Raw genomic sequence first — 25,980 nt, forward strand, 5'->3', positions numbered from 1 at the left:
AGATAGCAAGAATACCAGATGATTTTGCATGCTGTTTCTGTTCTAACATTTGCCTCGCACGAAATGAAAATACTTCGAAAACTTTACCATCGGGACAGGAAAAGGAAGAGAGATGGAGAGAGAGAGAGAGAGTTTTTAACCTTGTTGATTTCAATATGGCCTTTAGGCTAAAGGACAGGTTTGGCTCTCCAACCCGTCCTGTCCAGAGAGTCCTGCCAGCAGGTTGCAGCTTTTTATCCAGAGAGGCAGTAGTGACACATGATTTGATCGAGGTCTTTAAGGCTACGAAGGGTTTGTTTGAGTAGCTGCTTCAGGACCCAGATAATCTATCTTGGCTTCCTTCCTGGTGTCAAAGAAGCCAATCGTCAGCTCACCACATGAGACCAAGAAACACTTTCCCTGTTCTGGTGAAGGGTCCTGAGCATTTCCAGTGCTTTCTGTGTTTGTTTGCGATTCTCTGTGCCTGCGTCTTCTGCTTTTCAGTGACTCAGAGCTCTGGATGTAGCAGAGGCACCGACAACATCCTGGCTGTAGTACTCATCTGCACTCAAAGAATGAGCCACAGCTCTAGGCAGGTTGCTTCGGTGCACGCAAGACAATGACACGAACCACATAATGGTCCAGGAACAACATGCTCACACAAAAAAAACCATGCAAACCTGCTCCAGCTAATTTCCAATAATCAACAAAATGATCAATACGTTACCCCAATAACCTGCAAAATTTGGGTTTTGCCAGGACTATTGAGCTCCAGCCCGCCTCGCGCCTGTCCTTAGCCCAAACACGGACAGGAGAACTGAACGCTAGAGGTGAGCAGGGACTGATTGGCCCTGATATCAGGCGGCATTTTACTGAGTGCAGCATCAAGGAGCCCTGGTAGGAAAGTCAAAGGGCCTCGAGGATAAAACACGTCGGTGGTAGGGGCCAGACCTGTGTTTGTTTGGGGGTAAATTATCCAAGGCCCAGGATATCAGTGCAGAAAATCCAAGACCCAAGTATCTGTGCTCCAACAATGACCTTCCTTTCGCCATAGGATCGGAGCTGGATATTTGCCAGCAAATGTAGATTGTTCCATTCTATTTACAGCTCCTCAGAGAATAAAGCTGTCCATGCCTGCAAACAGCAAGATCCAGATTAAATTTGGGAGTGGGCATTAGGGTAAACTATGTCCATGTTATGGATGACCAAATCCAACAAGACAGATTTTTAACCGTTTCCCTGCAAGATTCCATCATGCCATCATCACTTTGACAGAAGAAATAAAAGGATAGACTATTTTCCAAATGGAGAGAAAATTCAGAATTCTAAGGTTCGGAGGGACTTGGGAGCCCTTGCGCAGTATTCGCTAAAGGTTAATTTGCCGGTTGTGAGGAAGACAATTGCAATGTTAGCATTCATTTCAAGGGGACTAGAATATAATAGTAAGGCTATAAAGCACTGGTGAGGCTTCACTTGGAGTATTGTGAGCAATTTTGGACCCCTTACCTAACAAAGGATGTGCTGACATTGGAGAGGTTTCAAAGGAGGTTCGAAAATGATTCTGGGATTGAAAGGCTTTTTATATGAAGAGCGTTTGATCACTCTGGGCCTGTACTCACTGGAATTCAGAAGAATGAGGGGCGGCTTCATTGAAACCTATTGAATGGTGAAAGGTGGATGTGGAGAGGATGTTTCCTATGGCGGGGGATTCTAAGACCAAAGGATGCTTCCTCAGAATAGAAGGGCATCCTTTTAGAATGGAGATGAGGAATTTCTTTAGCCGGAGAGTGATGAATTTGTCAAAGTCATTGCCACAGGCGGCTGCGGAGGACAAGTCATTTGGTATATTTAAGGCAGACGTTGATAGATTCTTGATTTGTCAGAACATGAAGGGATGCGGGGAGAAGACAGGAGATTGGGGCTGAGAGGGAAAATGGATCAGCCATGATGAAATAGTGGAGAAGACTCGATGGGCCAAATTGCCTAATTCTACTCCTACATCTTATGGTCTTGTATTTGGGAAATAAAAGTGATCATAAACTCAGCTGATAAACACTGTGACTACCCAAACAAGTCAGAGGCTTGGTATGCTATGGTGATTAACTCACTCTTTTGGCACTTCAACTTCATTCCACCATGCATATGGCACGAGTCATACGGGTGATGGAATGTTCATCTCTTGCCTGAGTAACAGAAGCTCCGGCATTTCTTACGAAATTCTGGACAAAGAAGTAGGTTTGTTTAGTGACCCATCCACAAGCAAAATATTCATTCTCTCCCCCCTGGCACACAGTGACTGCAAAACACACTACAGTTACCGCAAAACCCTTGGCCTCTTCAACGAAGGACGACATGCAATGTGCTGATAGGAACACCACTCCCGCAGAAAAGAAAATGGTTAAAAGGCATATAGGAGCTTAGGTGGAAGGAGATAATGTGGAGCATACATCTACATATGACCTTGTTGAACCAAATGACCTTTGTAATAAATGTCAGCAGAAGGTAGAATTGCACATCCTCCCAACACAGTTCCACGACCTGTCAATTGTCCATTGACTACAGTATGTTCAGCACTCCTTCTGGCCACTTGGCCCATCAGGTCCAAGTATGTGTTCACACAGACTTCCTTGAGCAATGGATGGTAGCTGAGCTGCCATAACCATGAAGTCAATGGCAGCAACTTCACCTCAGGAATAGTCATAGTCATAGTCATACTTTATTGATCCCGGGGGAAATTGGACTTTTGTTACAGTTGCTCCATAAACAATAAGTAGTAATAAAACCATAAATAGTTAAATAGTAATATGTAATTTATGCCAGGAAGTAAGTCCAGGACCAGCCTTTTGGCTCAGGGTGTCTGACACTCCAAGGGAGGAGTTGTAAAGTTTGATGGCCATAGGCAGGAATGACTTCCTATGATGCTCTGTGTTGCATCTCGGTGGAATGAGTCTCTGGCTGAATGTACTCCTGTGCCTACCCAGCACATTATGTAGTGGATGGGAGACATTGTCCAAGATGGCATGCAACTTGGACAGCATCCTCTTTTCAGACACCACCGTCAGAGAGTCCAGTTCCATCCCCACAACATCACTGGCCTTACGAATGAGATTGTTGATTCTGTGGGTGTCTGCTACCCTCAGCCTGCTGCCCCAGCACACAACAGCAAACATGATAGCACTGGCCACCACAGACTCATAGAACATCCTCAGCATCGTCCGGCAGATGTTAAAGGACCTCAGTCTCTTCAGGAAATAGAGACAGCTCTGACCCTTCTTGTAGACAGCCTCAGTGTTCTTTGACCAGTCCAGTTTATTGTCAATTCGTATCCCCAGGTATTTGTAATCCTCCACCATGTCCACCCTGACCCCCTGGATGGAAACAGGGGTCACCGGTACCTTAGCTCTCCTCAGGTCTACCACCAGCTCCTTAGTCTTTTTCACATTAAACTGTAGATAATTCTGCTCACACCATGTGACAAAGTTTCCTACCGTAACCCTGTACTCAGCCTCATCTCCCTTGCTGATGCATCCAACTATGGCAGAGTCATCAGAAAACTTCTGAAGATGACAAGACTCTGTGCAGTAGTTGAAGTCCGAGGTGTAAATGGTGAAGAGAAAGGGAGACAAGACAGTCCCCTGTGGAGCCCCAGTGCTGCTGATCACTCTGTCAGACACACAGTGTTGCAAGCACACGTACTGTGGTCTGCCAGTCAGGGAATCAAGGATCCATGATACCAGGGAAGCATCCACCTGCATCGCTGTCAGCCTGTCCCCCAGCAGAGCAGGGCGGATGGTGTTGAACGAGGAAGAAACATGTTTCTTGGTGCAAGCTTTTTTATTGTTGCTTCTGGCAGACAACAAATAGAGCGTTACCAACAAAGCCTTTATTAAGGACGGTAGCCCTCAATGAAATGAGAACGCCTGGGACAAGGAATGCAGTGTGTCGTGCCGCTGAGTTACTCCCACAGAGATGCAAACGGTCGGACTTCTAACGTATTTCATTTATTTAGAAATGCAGCACAGCAACAGGGCCTTCAGGCCCAACGAGCCCGTGCTGCCCAATTACCCCCGTGTTACCAATTAGACTACTAACCCGCATGCCTTTGGATTGTGGGAGGAAACCGGAGCAACTGGAGGAAACCCATGCGGTAACGAGAGCACATACAAACTCCTTACAGACAGCAGAGGAATTGAACCTGGGTTGCAGGCTCTGTGATAGTGTTGTGCTAACCACTACGCCTCTGTGCTGCCCTAAAGCTCTTCAGAAATCATTCCCGAGCTTCATTGACTGCATGGGTTATTGCCACTTGCCTTGTGGCAATAACTTTTGGAACTTTAAAAGGAAGTGGAGTTTAAAAATAAATAAATAAACAACTAAATAAAGAGAGGCAGCACAGTGACATAGCAGTTAGCGTAATGGTATTACAGTGCCTGTGGTCTCATTAATTAGATTAGATTAGATTATGAGGATATGTAGTCCTCTTTTATTCTCATTTAGTAATGCATGCATTAAGAAGTGATACAATATTCCTCCGGTGTGATATCGTAGAAACACAGGACAGACCAAGACTGAAAAACTAACAAAAAACACATAATTATAACATATAGTTACAACAGTGCAACAATACCATAACTTGATGAAGAACAGGCCATGGCACAGTAAAAAAGTTCAAAGTCTCTCAAAAGTCCCGCATCTCATGCAGACGGGAGAAGGAAGAAAACTCTCCCTGCCATGCCCGACCACAGTCCGACTCTGAGTCGTCCGAAAATTTCGAGCTCCGACCAGCCCTTCGACACCGAGTACCGAGCACCATCTCTGCCGAACGCCTCGACCCCAGCCTCGGTCACCAGCAGCAGGCAAAACTGGGGATTTTGGGGCCTTCCCTCCAGAGATTCTCAATCGCACAGCAGCAGTGGCAGCGAACCGGGCATTTCAGAAATTTCTCCAGATGTTCCTCTGCTTCTCACGTCTGTCTCCATCAAATCAGAATTGTGCACGGCGTCCTACTTACAAATATGATATCATTTCACCGGAGAGCTGCACACGCTGCGTCGCACTGCCATCTTCTCCTCCCGCCTATATGTGCCTCTAAGTAAAACTTTAAAAAAAACATAAAGGTAGGCAAAAGGATCTGATTGTACTTGTGCTTCATGATGTGCGGCTCATAATATTACGCGTGTGCCTCGAAGGCTCATCCTTGGCAGAGTCAGACTGGAACACCCCTGTCTCTTGGGTCAGGAGGCTGCGAGTTCTAGGTTGCCCCTAGAGACAGGCACAAAATCCAGTGCAGTACTATGAGAATGCTGCACAGTCCAAGGGGCCTCGTGCTGCACATAAAGGTGAGGATGGAGCGCCGTGGGAGGGGCGGCGGAGAAGGAGTGCCTGGGGTGGGGGTGGTGGTGCGTGTGCAGGTGCACCCAGCCCTCAGACACCGGGCAAGGTCATTCAATTCCAAACAACTGAATCATTAATCATTACAGGGCGTCCCCCACTCCCACTCCCCTCCCTCACCCTTTTCTCAACCAAGATTCCCCTCTCCTTGCCCCCTTCCCACTCTCAGTCCACAAGAGAGACCCATATCAGAACCAGGTTTATCATCACTCACATATGTCATGGTTTTTTTTTTGCGGCAGCAGTACAGTGCAGTATATAAAATTACAAAGTACTTTGCAAAAGTCCGAGGCTCCCTAGCTGTATATATGGGTCTAAGACTTTTGCACAGTACTGTATATTGTCTTAAATTTTGTTCTGCAGCTTTTGCTTCAATATGTCTGTGTAACTGTGATTGCTTTGTATGACATATTCTTGACTGCTTCTTAACACCATACGTCTTGATGTCACACACAGTTTCTACAAGTAAGTATTTATATAAAGCTAAAAGGGCAGTGTCTGATACAACAATATATCAAAGTCATAAAATGTGTTAAACTCTGTTCTTAAAGGTACACCTATATTTTCAAACATCAATTATTTCCTCTCTTGATTTCTTTTCTTCCTTTTCTCTGATTTCCTGCAGCGATTCAGGAGCCTGGCAACCTTGCCCAAGTTTCAGACTTCAGAGGACGTTTGCAGCTAAATCCAGCGGCTCACGTATACGGGGTCACTGGTGGGTAAGTTGGGGTGTGATCCAGTCTGCGTAGCCTGGGAGCACTGATTGTAGAGTTATTGTTCCCGCCTCGGCTGGACCAGCTGCATCACCGATTGAATATAAAGCCCGATTGGCCGCTCACCAAATAATTGCAATGAGGTTATTGGAGGAAGTTATTCCAATTATTTTTAGAGTCTACCAAAGACCGTCTGAATCACAACCGGACAGAATCTTAGCATCCTGTTGTTAGTGTTGTTGGTGTTGTGTTTACGTTTATGTCTTGTTATTGGCTGCTTTGATCAGTTCTTCCTCCACTGTCATCTAGGTCATGGGACCTCCAGGCCCACCGTTTAACCCCAAAGAGTGATTTAGCAGAGTGTTCTCCAGGGCAGAGTAGTGGTTACGCTTATCATCAGAGGAGCTGATGTTTCTTTTTCTTGAAATAGAGGCAGTTTGCAAAAGAAGGTGATTCCCCACGGTTCCATGGTGAAGGGGAAATAGGGTGGTGCAGTGGAGTGTTGATTTTTCTGAGTAACTCGTGTGTGAACTGAAACCGAGACACTTCCTGTTCTGAGTGGCAGTTTCCTGAGTTACTAAAACAGTTCGAATTTCCAGTGCTTGCGGTCTTCTGCATTTAAAATGCTAAACAGTTCAGTACCATTGGATTATAGGAAAATGAAAGATAACCAGTAGTCCTACTCATAAGTTCAGAAAGTTGAAATTTCTAAAGTAAATGATAGCTGAGCAGACAAACTTTCTCTGTGGATTAGTGAATGTCCAGTTTTGATTTCAAACCTCAGACTTGCAAGGCCTCAGCTTGCATTAAAAAATAAAGAGTACACAGTTGGCACTGGAACCTACTTGTCCATTCTATAAGATTATTGTCAGGTTTGTATCTCTTCTATCCAGTCCCCACGGCACTAGATTCCCCCAGAATTTAATTACTTAATGATTTCACCCTTCTAAAATAATGGTAGACCACTCAATACTGCACAAAGTGAGAGGCATTAAAGCTTCAGAGTTTATTAAATCCTTGTAAGTTTGAAGATGCAAAGAAAAGAGCTGAGAAGAGTTGATCAGCCATTATAGAAAATCGGAATCATGGATAGGCTCACTGGGTGAATGACCAGCTCCTGACCCTCATTGCTAATTCTAGCAACAAGGTTGTTTGCGTCTTCCTGCACCAGGGGGAAAGGATCAATATTTACATGGCTCTCTGGTAGGCTCACAGTCTGAATGGTTTTGCGTAGTTATCTTGCTGGTGTGCTGTTGCTGAACCAGCCTAACAACCAAGCTGGCATCAAGACATACATTGTCTCCTTCCAGCAGCCTTGGTGTGGCATACTGATGATCCTACGCTCAGCAGGAAGAGAGGTTTCTTGCGTAGTCTGAAATAAAATCATAAACAGATTGAGTGGAGAGAGGAAATCTTCCACCCTGTGATGCTGTTTCTAATTCAGTAATCTCTTGGTGGAAATTGTGGTGCAAAGTCTGAATTTGTTCAATGAGTGATTAAATGCTAAGGGAATCATGATTGAATAAGACTCTCAGACTCTCCCTGAGCTCTCCTGGGTAAGAAATCAGGGGCACCGTCAGGTGTTCGCAGAATTTTACTTCAACAAAGAAATGTTTTGAAGCTTGAGAGAAAATAGCTTTCAGAAAAAAAATGTTATGTTTGTACCAAAATGATCTGATTATAGAGTCTAGACTCACAGTAGTACTAACTGACTCATCACTTCTGGATCTTGTCTAAATAGAATGAAACACTCCTTTAAAATGAGTAACACATGGAAATGAAATTAAAAAGCCCTTTAGTTTGGGAATTCTCTTACAAATGCCATTGTTAGAAAGATAGGAGCTAGGCTATTAGAAAGCATGGGGCCCTCTGCTTATTTAATATCTCAGGTTAGAACTATTGCTTTGTTACTGTAATATAATCAAAGACAAAGTAAATTTATTATCGAAGTATGCATACACTACCTTAAGATTTATTTTCTTGCAGGCGTTTACAGGAAAATAAAGCAATACAATCAAATTTATAAATATATATAAAACAAAGACTCACAAACAACCAATGTGCAAAAGAAGACAAAACTTGCAAATAATAATAAACGATAAAAAATGACTGTCTGAAGGTACATGAAGCACGCAGTGGCTGTTCAAGGCAGCATGGGTCCAGCACATGTAACTCCAGACAGTATGACTCATTTGTTTGGAATTTGAGACAGAACAAATGCTGTTAGAAAGAATAAATTAAAATTATTAACTTTCTGTAACCATAACGAAGTACAAAGTCAATCTTCAGTTGACCCTGATTTGATAGATGTTGCAATTGGATTTTACTGGGAACAGATTCCAGAGCCTGATCGATACTAATCCAGTGGCTCTACATAATGTCATAAATGGAGACTAACCCTGAAGCAGAGGTGGGCAACTGGGATGGAGCAGGTGGACAGGGCAAGTTCTCATCGATCTTCTCAAGCTGTAAGTCAGTTCTGGGTGGGATGCTGCGCGTGAAGCCCCTGTTTTGCCTTGCCAGAAAGGTTTGCAATGTTACTTGGACATTTACATTGGGAGGAATACACCCAAAGTAAGTTTAACTTTATTTCTGATGTAATTGGTGAACCAACAAGCTTGTTACCCACTGCAGAAATCTTGCATAGTCTACTTTCTAGACTAGCATTCTTGGTCAGGCAATACATAGGTCATCCCTAGATGTCCTGCTAATATTGGACTATCAGCAACCTTTTGAATGCTATCTTTCTCTGAGATGTTTTTTCTTCCTAAACTGTGATTTACCTCTGCCATTGTTAACAAAGCTGCATCTAATTCATTTCCCATGCCTCCATTCTCAGTCTTCTCCTCCAAGACTGAAAAAGGAAGGTCTTCACCTTCCAGCACACCAGCCTCTGCATTCAACAGAGTGTTCTCCACAATTTCCACTACCCTCAAAGAGATTCCACCATCAGACACAACTCACTTTCCTCCCCTTTCAGCGTTTATTAGGGACCATTTACTTTGCAACTCCCTGGTCCTCAACTCTTATTCCTTCAGTTGCATCCCCTCTTAGAGCACCTTCCCTTGCAACCACAGTAATGCAACATTTGTCCTTCCACCTTTTCCCGTCGCACCATCCAGAGACCCAAACACTCTTCCCTGATAGTTCGGATTGGCAAAAACACCTCCTCCACAACCTCCATCTGCACAGGAGCTCCGCAGGGATGTGTACTTAGCTCCCTGCTCTAGTCGCTTTACACCTATGACTGTGTGGCTAAGTACAGTTCTTACACCATATATGCAAGTTTGTTCACGATACCCCTATTGTGGGCTGTATCAAAGGGGGTGATGAATCAGTAAACAGGAGGGAGATTGAAAACTTGGCTGAGTGGTGTAATAACAACAACCTCTCACTCAGTGTCACTAAGACCAAGGAACTGATTGTAGACTTCAGGAGAGGGAAAGCAGAGGTCCATGAGCCAGTAATCATCGGAGGATCAGAGGTGGAGAGGGTCAGTAACTTTAAAGTCCTGGGTGTCACTATCTCAGAGGACCTGCCCTGGATCCCATACAAATATTATTGCGAAGAAAGCATGACAGTGCCTCTACTTCCTCAAGAGTCTGCAGAGGTTCGGCATGTCTTCGAAAACCTTGGCAAACTTCTATAGATATGTGATGGAAGATGTGCTGACTGGCTGCATTACGGCCTGGTGTGGCATCACCAATGCCTTTGAGCAGAAAATCCGACAAAAGGTTGTTGATTTGCCCCAGTACATCACGGGTAAAACCCTCCCAACCGTTGAGCACATCTATATGAAACGTTGTCCTAGAAAAAGCAGCCTCTATCATCAAAAATCCTCACTACGCAGACCATGCTCTTTTCTCACTGCTGCCATCAGGTAGAAGGTACAAGAGCCTCAGGAACTCACACCACCAGGTTGAAGAACAGCTACTACCCCCAACCATCAGGTTCTTGAACAAAAGGGGATAGCTACACAAATTTAAGGACCCTGTTGTATTGTTATTTTTTATTGTTATAATGAATTTTACTTTGAACTTTGAACAGATGAGGCATGTCAACAAATACACTCAAAAACTTCTATGGTTATACTGTGAAGAGCATTCTGACAGGCTGCATCACTGTCTGGTATGGGGGTGGTTACTGCTCAGGACCGAAAGAAGCTGCGGAAGGTTGTAAATCTAGTCAGCTCCATCTTGGGTACTGGCCTACAAAGTACCCAGGACATCTTCAGGGAGCGGTGTCTCAGAAAGGCAGCGTCCATTATGAAGGACCTCCAGCACCCAGGACATGCCCTTTTCTCACCGTTGCCATCAGGAAGGAGGTACAGAAGCCTGAAGGCACACACTCAGCGATTCAGGAACAGCTTCTTCCCCTCTGCCATCCGATTCCTGAATGCACATTGAATCTTTGGACATTACCTCACTTTTTTTAATATACAGTATTTCTGTTTTTGCACGTTTTTGTTAATCTATTCAATATATGTAATTGATTTAAGCAACACACATCAAAGTTGCTGGTGAACGCAGCAGGCCAGGCAGCATCTCTAGGAAGAGGTACAGTCAACGTTTCAGGCCGAGACTGTTTTAAATTCTCTACTGCGCCTCGTGTTTGCGTATGTAATTGATTTACTTGTTTATTTATTATTATTTTATTTATTTATTATTAATTTTTTTTTTCTCTGCTAGGTTATGTTTTGCATTGAACTGCTGCTGCTAAGTTAACAAATTCCACGTCACATGCCGGTGATAATAAACCGGATTCTAATTCTGATTCACCTGCAGTTCTTCCAGTCCAGTGTGCAGCATTTAGTGTTCACAATGTGGTTTCCCCTACCTTTGAGAATCCAAATGCAGACTGGATGGCTGCCCTGTGGAGTTTCTGTGTTCAGTCTACAGGGTTCACCCTGAACTTTACACTACCCTGTCACTTTAACTCTCCATCTTACTCCCACTCTGAGTTCTTGGTTTGTCACCTCCTGCACTGTTACACTGAGACTCAATCCACACCTGAGGAGGGATATCTCATCCATCTGAACACACTGCAGCCTTCTGAATCTCAATGCTAAACTCTACAACTTCGAGTAACTTGATGTCTCTGTCTGCATCAGTCATCCATCTGTGACATTGTTTGTTGTATTTTCCATTTTTGGTGTGCATCTCTCTCTCACCACTCTGTCCTGCTGGGCATGTCCACATTTCACAACTCCTACATTCTTTTGTCAGTGTTCTCACTCTCTAACTACTCCAATTTACTCACTGGCCAGCAAACTCGTTATCCCCAGGATCACCCCAGTTTTACTCTGTCAGACAGTCCCCCTTCCATCCCCCTCCCTGCAGCTTAATCTTTTTTTCCTCTCCTTCCCAGGTCTAATGAAGTGTCTTTGTCCTGAAGCACTAATTCTATTTCTCTTCCCGCAGATACAGACTGAACTGCTGAGTATTTCCAATATTTTCTGCTTTTATCTTAGCAACCCACCCTCCAGCTTCTCTCTTCATCCCCTGCTTCTCTTTCCTCTCTTCTCGTAGACACGTATTCACTGGAGTTCAGAAGAATGTGAGGGGATCTCGTCGAAGTGCAGAAAATTGTGTCAGAACCAGACAGCCTGGATGCAGGGAAGATGTTCCCCGTGGCTGGGCTGGGTCTAGAATTTGCAGTTTCAATCTCAGCTGGGGGAGGAGAAATCTCTTTACTCAGAGGTGATGAATTGTGGGATTCTCTCCTTCAGAGGTTGTGAACGCCAGGTCACTGAATATATATAAGAAAGAGAGTGAAAGATTTCTGGGCACCAAAGACTTTGGATTGAGATAGTAATCAGCCATGATCATACTGAAATACAGAGCCAGTTCAAGGGCCAAATGGCCTACTCCCTCTGTTATTCTGTTTTCTCCATTTCCTCCTCTCCTTCCTCTTCCCTGCTTCATCCTACCACTCCTTCCACTATTTTATCCCTTTCTGCCTTTCACCTCTTTCTCTATTCCTCCCCTCTTTTCTTTCTCCGTTCTCCTTTCTCTCACCTCCACCGTCCTCCCTTTTGGCTGCAGCGAAGTCAAATGTCAGTCTTTCGTAGTTTGGTTGGCACGGCGGCAGAACACTTTACAGCGCCGCCAGTTACTGATCAGAGTTCAATTCCTGCCGCTGTCTGTACGGAGTTAGTATGTTCTTTTATTTATTTTATGTTTTATTTTATTGAGATACAGCACGGAATAGGCCCTTCTGGCCCTTTGAGGCACGTCGCCCAGCAATACCACCCCCCCACGCCCCGATTTAATCCTAGCCTAATCACAGGACAATTCACAATCTACCAATCAGTAGGCCTTTGGAATGTGGGAGGAAACCAACACAGTCATGAGGAGAACAGGCAGCAGTGGGAATTGAACCTGGGACGCCTGTGCTGCAGAGCGTTGTGCTAACCACTACGGTACCGTGCCGCACTCTTCCCTTGACCTTGTGGATTTTCTCCGGGTGCTCCAGTTTCCTCCCACATTCCAAGGCCACCCATGAGAGGTTAGGGTTAGCGAATTCTGGGCATGCCTTGTGGGCTGCCCCCAGCAAAATCCTCGGACTGTGTTGGTCATCGATGCAAACAACGCATTTCACTTGTCGAGTCTTTAATTTTTAATCCTTATACTGGAGGAAAGCCCAGCCCATGGGTGGTGTTTGTTTTGCGAGCACAGCCTGTGCCTTGTCAGGAAGGGTTTCTTCCATTGCTCCCTGGAAGTTCCTGTTGAAAAATAGCTGCCTTCAAAAGGCAAATACCTCTTTATTCTTTCTCTCAGTAGTGAGTTGGCACGGGGTCTTTCCTGGTGTAGGTTTGAACTGTTATGATCAAGTTGGGGAAAGTGGACAATCCCCACAGTTCCCTTGATGGACTAGAGGAAGCCCTGTTGAATGTGAGGTTGTTGGCAAATGGGCCGTTAGCTGAAACTGCAGCAGATCTCCTGAGAATCTCTGAAAGGAAGGGAGAGAGAGAGAGAGGGGAAGAAAGGGGGCAAGAGAGAGGGGGGAGAGAGAGAATGAGAGAGAGAACATGAGGGAGAGAAGGAAAGAGAGAACGAGAAAGATCATCCATAACCTTGATGTATGGCAAAGCAATGGCTACCATTGTCAGTTTTTTCAACTTCTCAACCATATACAACCCTGAGGTTCATTTTCTTGTGGGCATACTCAATAAATCCATAATAGATTCTATTATGGTTATTTTTCTGTTATGGATTTATTGAGTATGCCCAGAAAAAATGGATCTCAGGATTGTTTATGGTGATGTATATATACTTTGCGAATAAATTTACTTTGGAACTTTTTCTTCTAGATGAACTGCCTCTCAGATGTTACGTTAAACTGAGTCCTGTCTATCCTCTTAGGTAGATGTGAATGGTCCCCGATTTGATGAGGAACTACCTTGGTCAATAGTCATGGCTCAAATCTTAACACCAAAGCAGACTTTCTGATCCTATCACGAAGAAACGAAAATCTGCAGATACTGTAAATCCGAGCGACACACCGAAAATGCTGGAGGATCTTGGCAGGCCAGGCAGCATCTGTGGAAAGGAGTTAACCAGTTGACGTTTTGGGCTGCTGAAGGGTCTCGGCCCAAAACGTCCACTGTACTCAAGACTTTCTGATCCCTTCGGTTTGTGTAAAAATACCTTTCCGACTCCTTTATTATGACAGTGACTATGTTCCGCATGGCTATGAATTTCTTCAGAAGGTCGTGAGGCTGTGAAAGGCACCATTTGAGTTTCTGGGCATACTGCCACATGATACTACGCGCAGGCGCAGAACATCATGGGGAGTCCGTGGACGGACGGCTTGCCATTTTCCTCTAGTCCGATTTTAAATTCAACTCGAGAGGTTTCTTTTTAACTCAGACCCAGCCAGTAAAGTACGAGTGTGAATGTGAGTCAGTCCTCCACTTTGGCTTTCGACACCTCCACAAACCCACTGGTTTCTATACTATGATAACAAGCTGTGCTTGTGCTGGATTCTGGACATTGAGACAGTAAGAAACCTGTCCATTTCCACAGTTCGTTGTAAGCACTGTAGTTGCTCTTTCTGTAAGTCAGATGATATATTTGTGTGTGGGGGGGGTGAAAATGTTACTATTTTGGCACCCACATACTAGCCAAGACAGTTTAGCCAGCGTATTTGCGCAAGGTGCTGACACTGTATCCCATTAGTACAACACAAGTTGTTGTCGGCAGGGATGCAGACATTCTGGCTCCAGAAAGACCAGGCATTGGCTAGGAAAGCTGAAGACCAGTTTATCTCAGCGTTACCGCCAGCCAAGCGAGACCAATCCAGTGGGAGCAAGCAGCTAAACACCCGGAAACACCGACTCCAATTCAGCAGCAGCTCGCTGCCTGCAGTACATTTTAAAACACCAGCAAAATGCTGGAGGAACTGAGCAGGTTGGGCAGCAACTATGGAAAGGAATAAAGTCGATGTTTCGGGCCGTCCTGATGAAGGGTCTTGGCCTGAAACATTGAGTGTTTAATCCTCTTCATGGACGCTGCCTGGCCTGCGGAGTTCCCGCAGCATTTTGTGTGTGTTGCCTTTGATTTCCAGCATCTGCAGACTTTCTTGTGTTCGTGGATCTGCAGAATCACTTGTGTTTGCATTTTAAAACACAATGAGCTCGTAGAAAGGTATTATGAAAATACCACCAGAATATACAGGCATCTGGTCCCGCATATGCTACAATCCAACTACCTCACGAGCTTGCAAATTAAAGCAACGTCATTGTGCATTTATATAACACCGTTTAAAAAATAAAATGTTCAAGTCTTTTCACAGGGATGGTTATCAAACCAGCCAAAACGTTAGGAAAAATGAAGAATTGGACAGATTTTGAGGGAATCCTTGAAGCATGAAGGAGAGGTGGTGACACAGAGGTGTGTGGGGCACTGTTATGGACCTTGGCCACAGATGGCAGAGGTGTTAAACTGGTTTCAGGACTGGAGGGGTCAGAGAGGTAGAGAGGGTGGAAAAGACTACTGAAATTCCAGAAATGAGAAAGCAACTGCAACTTCTCGCTTTATTGCAGGGAAAGAAAAACTCAGTCACTTTCCTCAGCCTGTCTGAGGCACAGTCTGCATAAGATCTAAATATAGTGCAGTGGCAGCCAAGACTTTCCACTCTATGGGAAATGGGATGCTTAGGTTTATTCTTTTCTCTTAAATTTGCCCTGATGAATGACTTTGTTTCCAGAAACTGTGACTCGAAACTAAGTGGAAAGAAGCAGGCAGAGGAATGAATGAAGGGGTTTCCTTACAGAGCAGAAACCACGGAGAGTAGACCACTGTTGGAATGGGGAGACAATGGGGGAGACGGACAGGCTCCAAGCAGGAGATAATCTCATATTCAGAGCCAACATTGGAGTCCACCCACTGCGGGAAACATCAGCCCCTTGTTAAACTGGCCACGGGAACTTTCCATCACTGTGCAGGTATTTAAAATCATGAACGGAGACCTTAATTCCCCTCTTTATGTTTCTGAGCTTGCCTGCCAAACCCCGGCCGTGTACTCACTATGCAGTGCTGTGTTCATATTGAAGTATAGCTATAGAATCTCACTGTTAATACATAAAGAAAAAAACTAACCTCATGAGTTGTTTCTCCTTGACTGGGCAAAGCCAGTCCGTTATTGACAGTAGCACACACATGCACACACAAAGTGCTGGAGGAACTCAGCAGGTCAGGCAGCATCTATGGATGGAAGTAAGTAGTTGACGTTTCAGGCCGAGACTTTTCGTAAGGACTGTAAGTCCTTTCTGGAAAGCGTTACAGGACTATTGGTGTGTGGCCAAGTGGTTAAGGCGTTCGTCTAGTGATTTGAAAGTCGCTAGTTCGAGCCTTGGCTGCGTGTATGTCCTTGAGCAAGGCACTTAACCACACATTGCTCTGCAATGACACCGGTGCCAAGCTGTACGGGTCCTAGTGCCCTTCCCTTGGACAACATTGGTGGCGTGGAGAGGGGGGACTTGCAGCATGGGCAACTGCCGGTCTTCCATACAACCTTGCCCAGGCCTGTGTCCTGGAAACCTTCCAAGGCGCAAATCCATGGTCTCATGAGACTAACGGATGCCTATTATTATTACTGTTGAACAAAAACTCCACGTCATCTTAAAAGTTTACATCTGCAGGCAGTTAAACTGATCAATCATTCTAATTAGTCCCTACCCCCCTCTATCTATTACCTCCATCCCTCCACTGCATTGTGAACATGTTAATCCTCTTTTTATAATGCTGTTTACATTTTAAATACTCAGTGGTATTTATGTATTTATGCATATTTTATTCCATATCCATACTTTAACCTCTAATGCTTTATATAATTACTTATAATTATTGAATGTTGTTATTTTTTGTTGCGTGTCACACCAGCACACGGCAGCAAATTCCTGACACTTGTAAGTATATATGGTGAATATAGTTGATCCTCCTGACCCTTGAAAGCCAGGGGGCAGAAGCCAGATTACGAAGGAGGGGGAAGGGGAACGAGCACAAGCTGGCAGGCGACAGCCTGCAATCAGCCATTGATGTAGGCCGCGGCTCTCATTCACTACGACGCATAGATGCTGAGAACTTGGTCCACCGCACTTAGAGTTCGAGACTGGACCGACCTTTCCCCAACATGCACTAAACTTTTAGGGAGACAAAATAAGAGTCGCCATCGTAATTCTTGAAAAATGATGTACACTGGGAGCACTGGCTTTGCTCCTCCTCTACTTGACGGAGATCTGTCAGGGGCAGTCTTGTTGCAAGGAGCAACATTATGACCAGGCAGCATGAAGCAAAAAAACGCAAATGTAAGAACTCTGATATAAGAACAAAAATTCTGGAAGCACATAAATCCCTTGCTTGGTGCCTAGGTTAATTTGCAGGAATGAGTATGTTATGTGATTAATGTTAAAAGGGGTCGATAAGTATTGTATAATCAAATGCTTTACTGACGGCACTGGAGGTGGTGCGAATGTCCACCCTCCATTTGCAGCAATGAATCACAGGCAGCTCGGTTAGGGTTAAAGAGGGCTGTTGGCATGAGCTGGTAAAGGGTGGCCGGTGCTCAACACTCAAAAATGAGGCTCACAGCTGCCCCTGGTCTGTCACAGTGAGGGTGTATCATTGCTAGGGACGGACAGCACCTGTCACTACCCAGATCCCTCAGTCTTGCTCATCATCAACACAAGAGATCCTGCAGACTCTGCAGTTCCCGAGTGAAACGCACAAAATGCAGGAGGACCTCAGCACGACAGTCAGCATCTATGAGGCTCCATCGAGACTTGATGAAGAGTCCAGGCCCAAAATGTCGACTGTTTATTCCTCTCCGTAGATGTTGCCTGACTTGCTGAGTTCCTCCAGCATTTTGTGTGTGTCTCACTTATCATCTCTATTTTTTGGAAGGTGGCCAGCATTGCACTTGTAACCATGAAGAAACTTCTGGGCTGGAGAGACAGCCAAACAGAAGGGGACGAGTCAGCTTCCATTTCATACAACTGGAGGTGGTAAAGGACACCACTGAATCCAGATGGTTGGTATGTAGTTTAGATCAGCTGTTCTGACATTGCATGGTGATAGTGCTTAAAAAGTATTTTGTTGACTGCACATGTCTTTGAAATGTTCTCAGGCTCTATTTGTGTTTGATGTCTCTCTCTCTCTCCTCTCCCTCAGCTCATTCCCTGCAGTGGAGCAGGAGCAGCAAACCCCCACAGTGCCCTGCACTCATTACGCCCCGCAGAGCGCAAAGCCATGTCCCACATCCCAGCACTGAGAGTGGCTGCTCCATTTGTTCCAGGCACCCAACCCCAAGAGTACTGGAAGTTAGAAAAATCTACCTTCGTGGAGGCTATCCAGACGGAATGTGAGATTTTGCCCTGCCAACCTGAGTAAGGTCTCACTATGGCAGGAAAGGAGGCCACAGGCAGACCTGCCAGAATGAAAATGGGGAAGACGAAATGAAATGGGTGGCCATTCTAACTTCCAGGAATTTCTGCCCCCTCCCCTTTCTTCCTTTTTCCATTCCCCATTCTGGTTCCCCTCTCTCAGCTTCAACTGCATCTCCTCCCTCTGGTTCTCCTCCACCTTCCCTTTCTCCCATGGTCCACTGTCCTCCCCTATCAGATTCCTTCTTCAGCCCTTTACCTCTTCCACCTATCACCTCCCAGCTTCCTACTCTGTCCCCTCTGCCACACGAACACGGGAAACCTGTCAATATTTATCCCTTCAACACACATAAAAGTTGCTTGAATTTCCAGCATCTGCAGAATTCCTGTTGTTTGCGTTAATATTTATCCCTTAATGGATTATCAAATTATTATCACAAAGCCGTGCACTGTTCTTCTGACTTTACAGAACATAAAACATACCAGCCCAGAACAGTCCGTTTGGCCCACAATGTTGTATCAACCTTTTAACCTACTCTGAGATCAAAGGGCCTAACCCTTCCTTCCCTTGTACATAGCCCTCCATTTTTCAATCATCCATGTGACTCTCTAAGAGTTTCTTAAATGCCCCCAATGTATCATTATCGTTGGCAGGACATTCCATATGCCCACCACTCTTTATGTAAAAAAACTTCCCTCTGACATACTCCCTGTATTTTTTCGAATCACATTATGCCCACTCATAGTAGTCATTTCTGCCCTGGGAAAAGTTCTCAGACTGTCCTCTTGATCTATCCTCTTACCTTTTACACTTCTATCAAGTCACCTCTCATCTTCCTTTGCTCCAAAGAGAAACGCTCAACCTATCCTCCTAAGACATGGTCACTAATCCAGGCGGTGGTTACAGTGCTTCAAAAATATTTTGTTGACTGACTTAAAATGTCCTGAGGCTCCCTCTGTACTTGCTCTTTTTCTCTCACTGTCAGCTCATTCCCTGCAACGCCCATCAAGTGAATATAGCCCCTCGTTCTTCCTATCCGACAGCTGTGTTAGGGTTTACATTGCTCTCAAGTTATAACTTCTGGCCTCATTGTAATCCTGATCTCCTTTCTGGTTTGCATTCCCTAGCCACACAGCTGAGAATTTAATAAGCTTGACTGTACAGCACCTCCTTACTGGGCCCAAATATCTGAGGTCAGTTCAAGTTCAAAGGATGTTATCGTTTATTTGAAATATTCGTTAATACAGCATGTGCTAACTATATTGCCAGTGTCTAATTATCCTTCAAAAGACCGTGCTACTGCCTCGTTGGGCCGTTGCAGGCCATGTCTTGGTGCAGTTGTACATGATATCGCAGGTTTTAAACCGGTGATTACGAAGGACCTGAGATATTTACAGACGAGAATGATGACTCAGAGAGTAATTTGCTGTCGGTGTCATTCTATTCACCTGCTGCCCTTGTCCCTCTGGTAAGCTGGTTTATTATTGTCACGTGTACCAAGGTGTAGTGAAAAGTTTTGATTTGCACGTCGCTTATCACGGAACGCCACAACGGAAGGTCCAGAGGCTGGCTGTGAAAGGATGAGGGGTCAGTAACCCCCTCCCACAAAAACTCCAACCCTCATACCTGGGAGAGGAAGATGGGCTGCACCCAGGGAAAACTTGAAAGACTGACCCAAGACCGAGGACTCTGGTGAGCTGCTGTCGTGGACTATGCCACTGTAGGAGTGTTGGGCACATCACGGGAACCAGCCTCCTCTCTGTCGATTCTGTCTGTACTTCTCACTGCATCAGTAAAGCAGCCTGAATAGTCAAAGGCCCCACTCACCTCAGACGCAAACACAAGGAAATCCGCAGATGCTGGAAATTCAAGCAACACACATCAAAGTTGCTGGTGAACACAGCAGGCCAGGAGGGAGATCGGTGGGGAGGGATGGGAGGGATCACCTCAGACATTCTCTCTTCTCCCCTCTCCTGTTGGGGAGAAGGTACAAAAGCATGAAAGCATGTCCCACCAGGGTCAAGGAGGGCTTCTATCCCACTGTTAGACACATGGACAGACCTCCTGTATGACAGAATGGCTTCACAATTTACCTCATTAGGATCTTGCACTTTATCGTTTACCTGCACTACACTTTAATGGTAGTTTATGTGTGTTGCTTGAAATTCCAGCATCTGCAGATTTCCTCGTGTTATTGTTTTATCTTCCTCTGGTTCAATGCACTCATAATGATTTGATCTGTATAAACAAGATGCACCGCAAGCTTTTCACTGTATCTTGGTATCTCTGACAATAATAAACCAATTTAAGTATCAATAATAAACATCCATAGAGATAATTTCATCACATCAGCACATTGAGGCAATACAAGGAAAAAGCAATAACAGAGTGCAGAAGAATGTGTTACAGTTACAGTGAAAATGCAGTGCAGGTAGACAATGTCCAGGGCTATAGTGTGGTAGATTGTGAGGTCAAGAATCCATATGATCATTCAATAGTGTTATAACAGTGGGACGGAAGCTGTCCTTGAGCTTGGTGGTACATATTTTGTCTTTTATACGCACTGCCCGATGGAGTTGGAGGAGAGAGATTCTGGCAGACGGAGGCTGCAGACTTGGGAGGTCCTATTGCCATCCTGCTTTTTGCTAACACATACAAAATGCTGGAGGAACTCTGCAGGCCAGGCAACATCTATGGAAAGGGATAAAGAGTGGACGTCTCAGGCCAAGGCTCTTCATCAGCACTCCTGACGTGGCCCAATCGAAGGACCTCAGCCTGAAACACATTCTTTGCACCTTTCCATTGTTGCTGCCTGACCTGCTGAGTTCCTTCAGAATTTTGTCTGCATTACTCTAGAATTACGGCATCTGCAGAATCTCCTGGGTTTACATCCTACTTTTTGGAATGTCTTGTGTGCTGCTAGTTTGCTGTTCTACACTTCTCACTGAATCACAGTGCGTGCCCTGGTTTTACAGTAACGTTAACGTGAGGGAGAGATACATACAGTAGTTCAAAAGTGCTCCGGAATTCGGCTCTGCCGCTGCTGATAGCCCGCAGAAACTCAGAGGAGTGGTTTCAAGCTGCTAGATCTGTTCTGAATCTATCTTTGTTACCCCTGTGCAAAAAGAGGGAGGGAGTCTTCAAATTAACAGAGGATTTATGAATGTTTGAAGGGGAAAGGGAAGAAGAGTGTGGGTGGGTGTGTGTGTGTGTGTGTGTGAGAGAGAGAGTGAGAGAGAGAATGAGGACAGAGGAAGGGAGGAGAATGGAGGCAGAAAGAGAAAGAGAGAGAGAGAGATTGCTGTTTGGATCTACTACACATTTACTATACATTTTCAGACCACTGACATGGGCCAGCACTCTCTCTTCTCCTCCTCCTTCTCTCTTCACCTTCTCTCTCTCTACCCCACCAATCTGCCTAGCCCAATTTGTCAGCAAACTAGCCAACAATATAAAAAACATCCATCAGAAAAATACCAGAGATTCTGCTGCCAAGTGCAAGTTTTATTTTTGTGTCCCTAGATCTGGACTGGAAAATATAGATACCTTAATATAGATTAAACCAGATAAGGGCAGCACATTTCATTGCCTATTGACCATTTATTGGATGGAATTTTATGTCAAGTTGACTTCATGGTTATCATTATAGATTCAATTCCAGATTTATTTCATTAAATTACATGATTGTAATCCCCTGTCTGATTTTAGGGATTAGATCTCATATCTCTGGCTCATTCAGCAGTTTAATCACCATGCCAACTTATCCCTATTAACCCGATGCTTTAGTGTGCTTTTGCAGAATTTGGGGATGTGAAGCAGGTGAGTAAACGGAAGTGTGAAGTGACTCTGATCACTTGCTGCAGCAAAACCAAACCCTAATTAAACCACTTGAAAATTTGTAAACTCTTCCTAAGATTAGTGTCAGGAATCCTCATTTTATTCCTGATACGTTGATTGCATGGAATCTGGTTAAGGCTACGGTCCCGGTGCAGGCTGACAGGAGTAGGCAACTTAAACAGTCCAGCATGGACTAGATGGACTGAATGGCCTGTTTCTGTGCTGTACTTTTCTATGATAAGCGATAAGAGAACAAGAGTAGGTTAATCAGCCCCTCGCACCTACTTTGCTATTCAGTGTGATCATGGCCGCTCTGTCCCAGGCCTCATCTCCTGTATGGGGTTGAGGGGGATAATAATTCGGCCATGATCGAACATGGAGCAGATTCAATGGGCCGAGTAGCCTAATTCTGCTCCTATGTTTTATGGTATTATGCTCTGTATAAGAACACTGTGTGACATGTGTATGAGTATAGAACGTACGGACAGTTGAATGTGAATGGATGACACAGCTGGGCATGTAAGTAACTTATAAACATGGTCATCTGTTCAGGTAAGCAAAGCTTGCATGTCAGAGGGAGAACCTGTGTGATTATGAACGTCTTGTGTATGGGACGTACTCGTGTGATCTGTTCCAGTGTTCCACGATTGCATCTGTATTTTAAACCGCATGAGGACAAAATATTCTTTCATGTAAACACATCACGAAGTAAAGAACCTATGGCATTAGCAGCCCCAGTAGATGTCCAGGCACGCTTTCATGCTGAGTCTGGGACTGAGGCTGGCTGAAGATTTGTCAGCTTTCAATGTGTGAACAGAGTGCAAAGAGGTGCTGGGCTTATCTGTAACTTTCAAACCCTGTGTGACTTACACGGCTGGAATCGGAGGGAAATGTCTAGCATGGGGATTTCCTTAAACTTGATGCACAGATATATTGGAAATGGAATTGGTAATTATTGTCACACGTACTGAGCTATAGTGAAAAGCTTGTTTTCTGTACTGTTCACACAGATCAAATCGTTACTCAGTGCACTGACATAGTACGTACGGTGGGTTCCGATTAGTTAGCCCATCAGTTAATCAGCAGCCACTTATTCGGGACAGCTCATAAAGAACAAAAAATAATCAAGAAAATAGCTGGGATTCCATTAATTTATTTCAGATACTATGCCACTTAATTGGGACAGGAGACTTGACAAACTCATTGTTAGCCGGAAGACATCATTGTTACCCATGAGGATGTCAAGGAACATCTCCAAAACCTCAAGGCAGTGTTCAAAAGATTAGAAGCTTATGGGCTCAGAGCACGATACAAGTATGAATTCTTTAAACAAAGCATTACTTACTGTAGTCACACCATTGACACACAAGCATTACACAGTGCCTTGAGAAAATTCAAGCTGTGGTGGATGCCCCAAGGCCAAAGGATGTCTAAAAGTTGTGGTCCTTTTTAGGAACACACACAGAAAAATGCTGGTGGAACGCAGCAGGCCAGGCAGCATCTCTAGGAAGAGGTGCAGTCGACGTTTCGGGCCGGGACCCTTCGTCAGGTCTAACTGAAAGAAGAGATAGTAAGAGATTTGAAAGTGGGAGGGGGAGGGGTGGATCTAAGAGCTGGAGAAGCGAGAGGATCATGGGAGAAAGAGAAGGGGGGAGGGAGGCCGGAGGGTGGAGGGTAGGCAAGGAGTTATAGTGACAGGGACAGAGAGAGAGAAAAAAAGGGGGGGAATAAAACAAATATATAAAATAAATAAATAAGGGATGGGGTGGGAAGGGGAGGAGGGGCATTAACGATCTAAGAGCTGGAGAAGGGAAAGGATTTTTATTTTTTCCCCCCTTTTGTTTCTCTCTCTCTTTTTTCTCCCTCTGTCCCTCTCACTATAACTCCTTGCATGCTCTCCACCCTCCGGCCTCCCTCCCCACTTCTCTTTCTCCTCAGGCTTCCCATCCCATGATCCTCTCCCTTCTCCAGCTCTTAGATCCACCCCTCCCCTCCTGTCTTCTCCTATCATTTTGGATCTCCCCCTCCCACTTTCAAATCTCTTACTACCTCTTCTTTCAGTTAGTCCTGACGAAGGGTCCCGGCCCGAAACGTCAACTGTACCTCTCCCTAGAGATGCTGCCTGACCTGCTGTGTCCACCAGCATTTTTTGTGTGTGTTGCTTGAGTTTCCAGCATCTGCAGATTTCCTCGTGTCTGTCCTTTTCAGGATTTGTCAATTACTGTAACAGGTTCCTGCCAAACCTGGCTACTGTGCTCCACCCCTTGAATTCATTACTGCAGATCAGGAAGAAAGGGCAATGGATAAAGCAGTTTGAGGTACCTTTCCAAAAGGGTAAAGGAAATGGTGACATCAAGCACTGTACTAACACATTATAATCCACAACATCTGGTGAAGCTTACCTGTGACGCCTCGCCTTATGGTACAGGTGCAGTCATGTCACATATTATGAGTGATGGAAGTGAATGCCCCACAACCTTTGCATCATGTTTTCTTATTGCTGCAGAGAAAAATTATGCACAGATTGACAGAAAGGCCTTGAGTCTGGTTTGGGGCGTAAAACATTTCTACCAGAACCAGTATGGGAGAGAGTTTACCCTCATTACTGATCATCAACCATTGGTGTCCATTTTCAAACCACAGACGGGTATTCCACTGGCAGGAAGCAGCACGAATGCAGAGATGGGCTCCGCTTCTTGGACGGCACAATCACAAGATTGAACTCAAGGGGACAAGTAACCAAGGAAACGCCGATGGATTGTGCCTTTTTCCCTTGGAAAAGGAAATATCTGAAAAATTTACAAAAGAAGTCGCTCCTCTTGATGTTTCCTCCCTAAAGCAAATCGATAGTTTCCCAATTATGGCCAGAACGATCCAAAGAGAAACCGGGAAGTACCCCACACTATCTCAGGTCTCCTTGGCAACACAAAATGGCTGGCACATGCCTCATAAGTTCCAGTTCTTCTATTCAGTGCTGGGATGAATTTGCCCTTGATGGAGGTTGCTGTATGTGGGGATTGAGAGTTGTTGTACCATCCAAGCTGAGAGCTCAGGTGCTGGAGGAGCAGCTGGCTGGTCACCTAGGTGTGGTCAAAATGAAATCATTGGCTTGAAGCTTTATCTGGTGGCCTGGGATAGCTAAGTAGATCATGCAGCTTGCCATGCACTGTTCAGGATGCCAACATCCTGTCAGAACCACTTCCTGCAGTCCCAGAGTCAACTCCCACAACCGCCATAGAGGAGGCCCCAGAACCTGAAATTGTTTCACAGTCACAAGTCTCCCCTGCCCAGCAAGGTGATCTCCACCGAAATCAGGAAAGACATCCCACAAGAGTAAGAAATCTTTAGCAACACACGGAAAATGCTGGAGGAACTCAGCAGGTCAGGCAGCATCCATGGAAAGGAATAAAGAATCGATGTTTCAGGCCGAGACCCTTCAGCATCCTTTGCTCCCTGACCTGCTGAGTTCCTCCAGCAGTTTGTGTGTGTTGCTCTGGATTTCCAGCATCTGCAGAATCCCTTGTGCTGAAGGGCAGAGAAAAGCCTATTTCTTCTCCCTTTGTCCTGTGTAATCTGGTGTAATAACCTACCTCAGTGTTGCCACTTTGCAATTATTTTTATACTTCTTGCCCATTCTGTATTATTACTTTGTTGCAGGCTGGATCGTTATGGGTTGGGCAATCGCAGGCAATTAATAAAGCCTGGAGACAAGCTTGATTTATTTGGATATTGTGCAGTGTCTGGTTAGCCAGTTATTCTCAGGGTTGCTCTGAACTATGTAGACATGCAGCAGTGGCTGGCAGCCAGCATGTGTTCATCTACATAACAATAAATCCCAGTTTTGAGCAGTCTGAAACAGCAAGAACATAGACAGAGCACTTGCTCAATGACTATTCTCCAAAAATAACAGGGATTCTCAGTCATTGCAAACGACACTAGCTCATTTGAAAGGAACATTAGGAGAGGTGGGGAAGTTTAAATAATTGCAGCTGATTCTCTTTACGATAAAGTTGGACTCTGTCCCTCACTCTGCCTCTTCCAGTGTTCTCCTCTCCAGCTTTATCTCTGCTCGCCCAAAGTCATTGACTCTTTCCAGGATACACACTGCTGATGTCCTGCTCCTTTGGCTCTTAAGCAACTGACCATTTTCTTGGAGCTGGGACCAACAACGTGGA

The 25,980-nt window shown here is 45.0% G+C and overlaps 1 long non-coding RNA gene across 1 annotated transcript; it reads right to left on the reverse strand.

Moving 5' to 3' along the window:
- Positions 1-7,420: 7,420 nt before the first annotated feature.
- LOC140188410 (uncharacterized) lies at positions 7,421-18,856 on the reverse strand. The gene is made up of 4 exons (XR_011883308.1): positions 18,771-18,856; positions 15,686-15,790; positions 12,843-13,034; positions 7,421-7,455 (listed from the first exon to the last, which is right to left on the reverse strand). It is a non-coding gene; the product is annotated as an uncharacterized lncRNA (long non-coding RNA).
- Positions 18,857-25,980: the final 7,124 nt, after the last annotated feature.

The sequence above is a fragment of the Mobula birostris genome, chromosome 26 (assembly GCF_030028105.1).
Source record: "Mobula birostris isolate sMobBir1 chromosome 26, sMobBir1.hap1, whole genome shotgun sequence".
NCBI lineage: Eukaryota > Metazoa > Chordata > Chondrichthyes > Myliobatiformes > Myliobatidae > Mobula > Mobula birostris.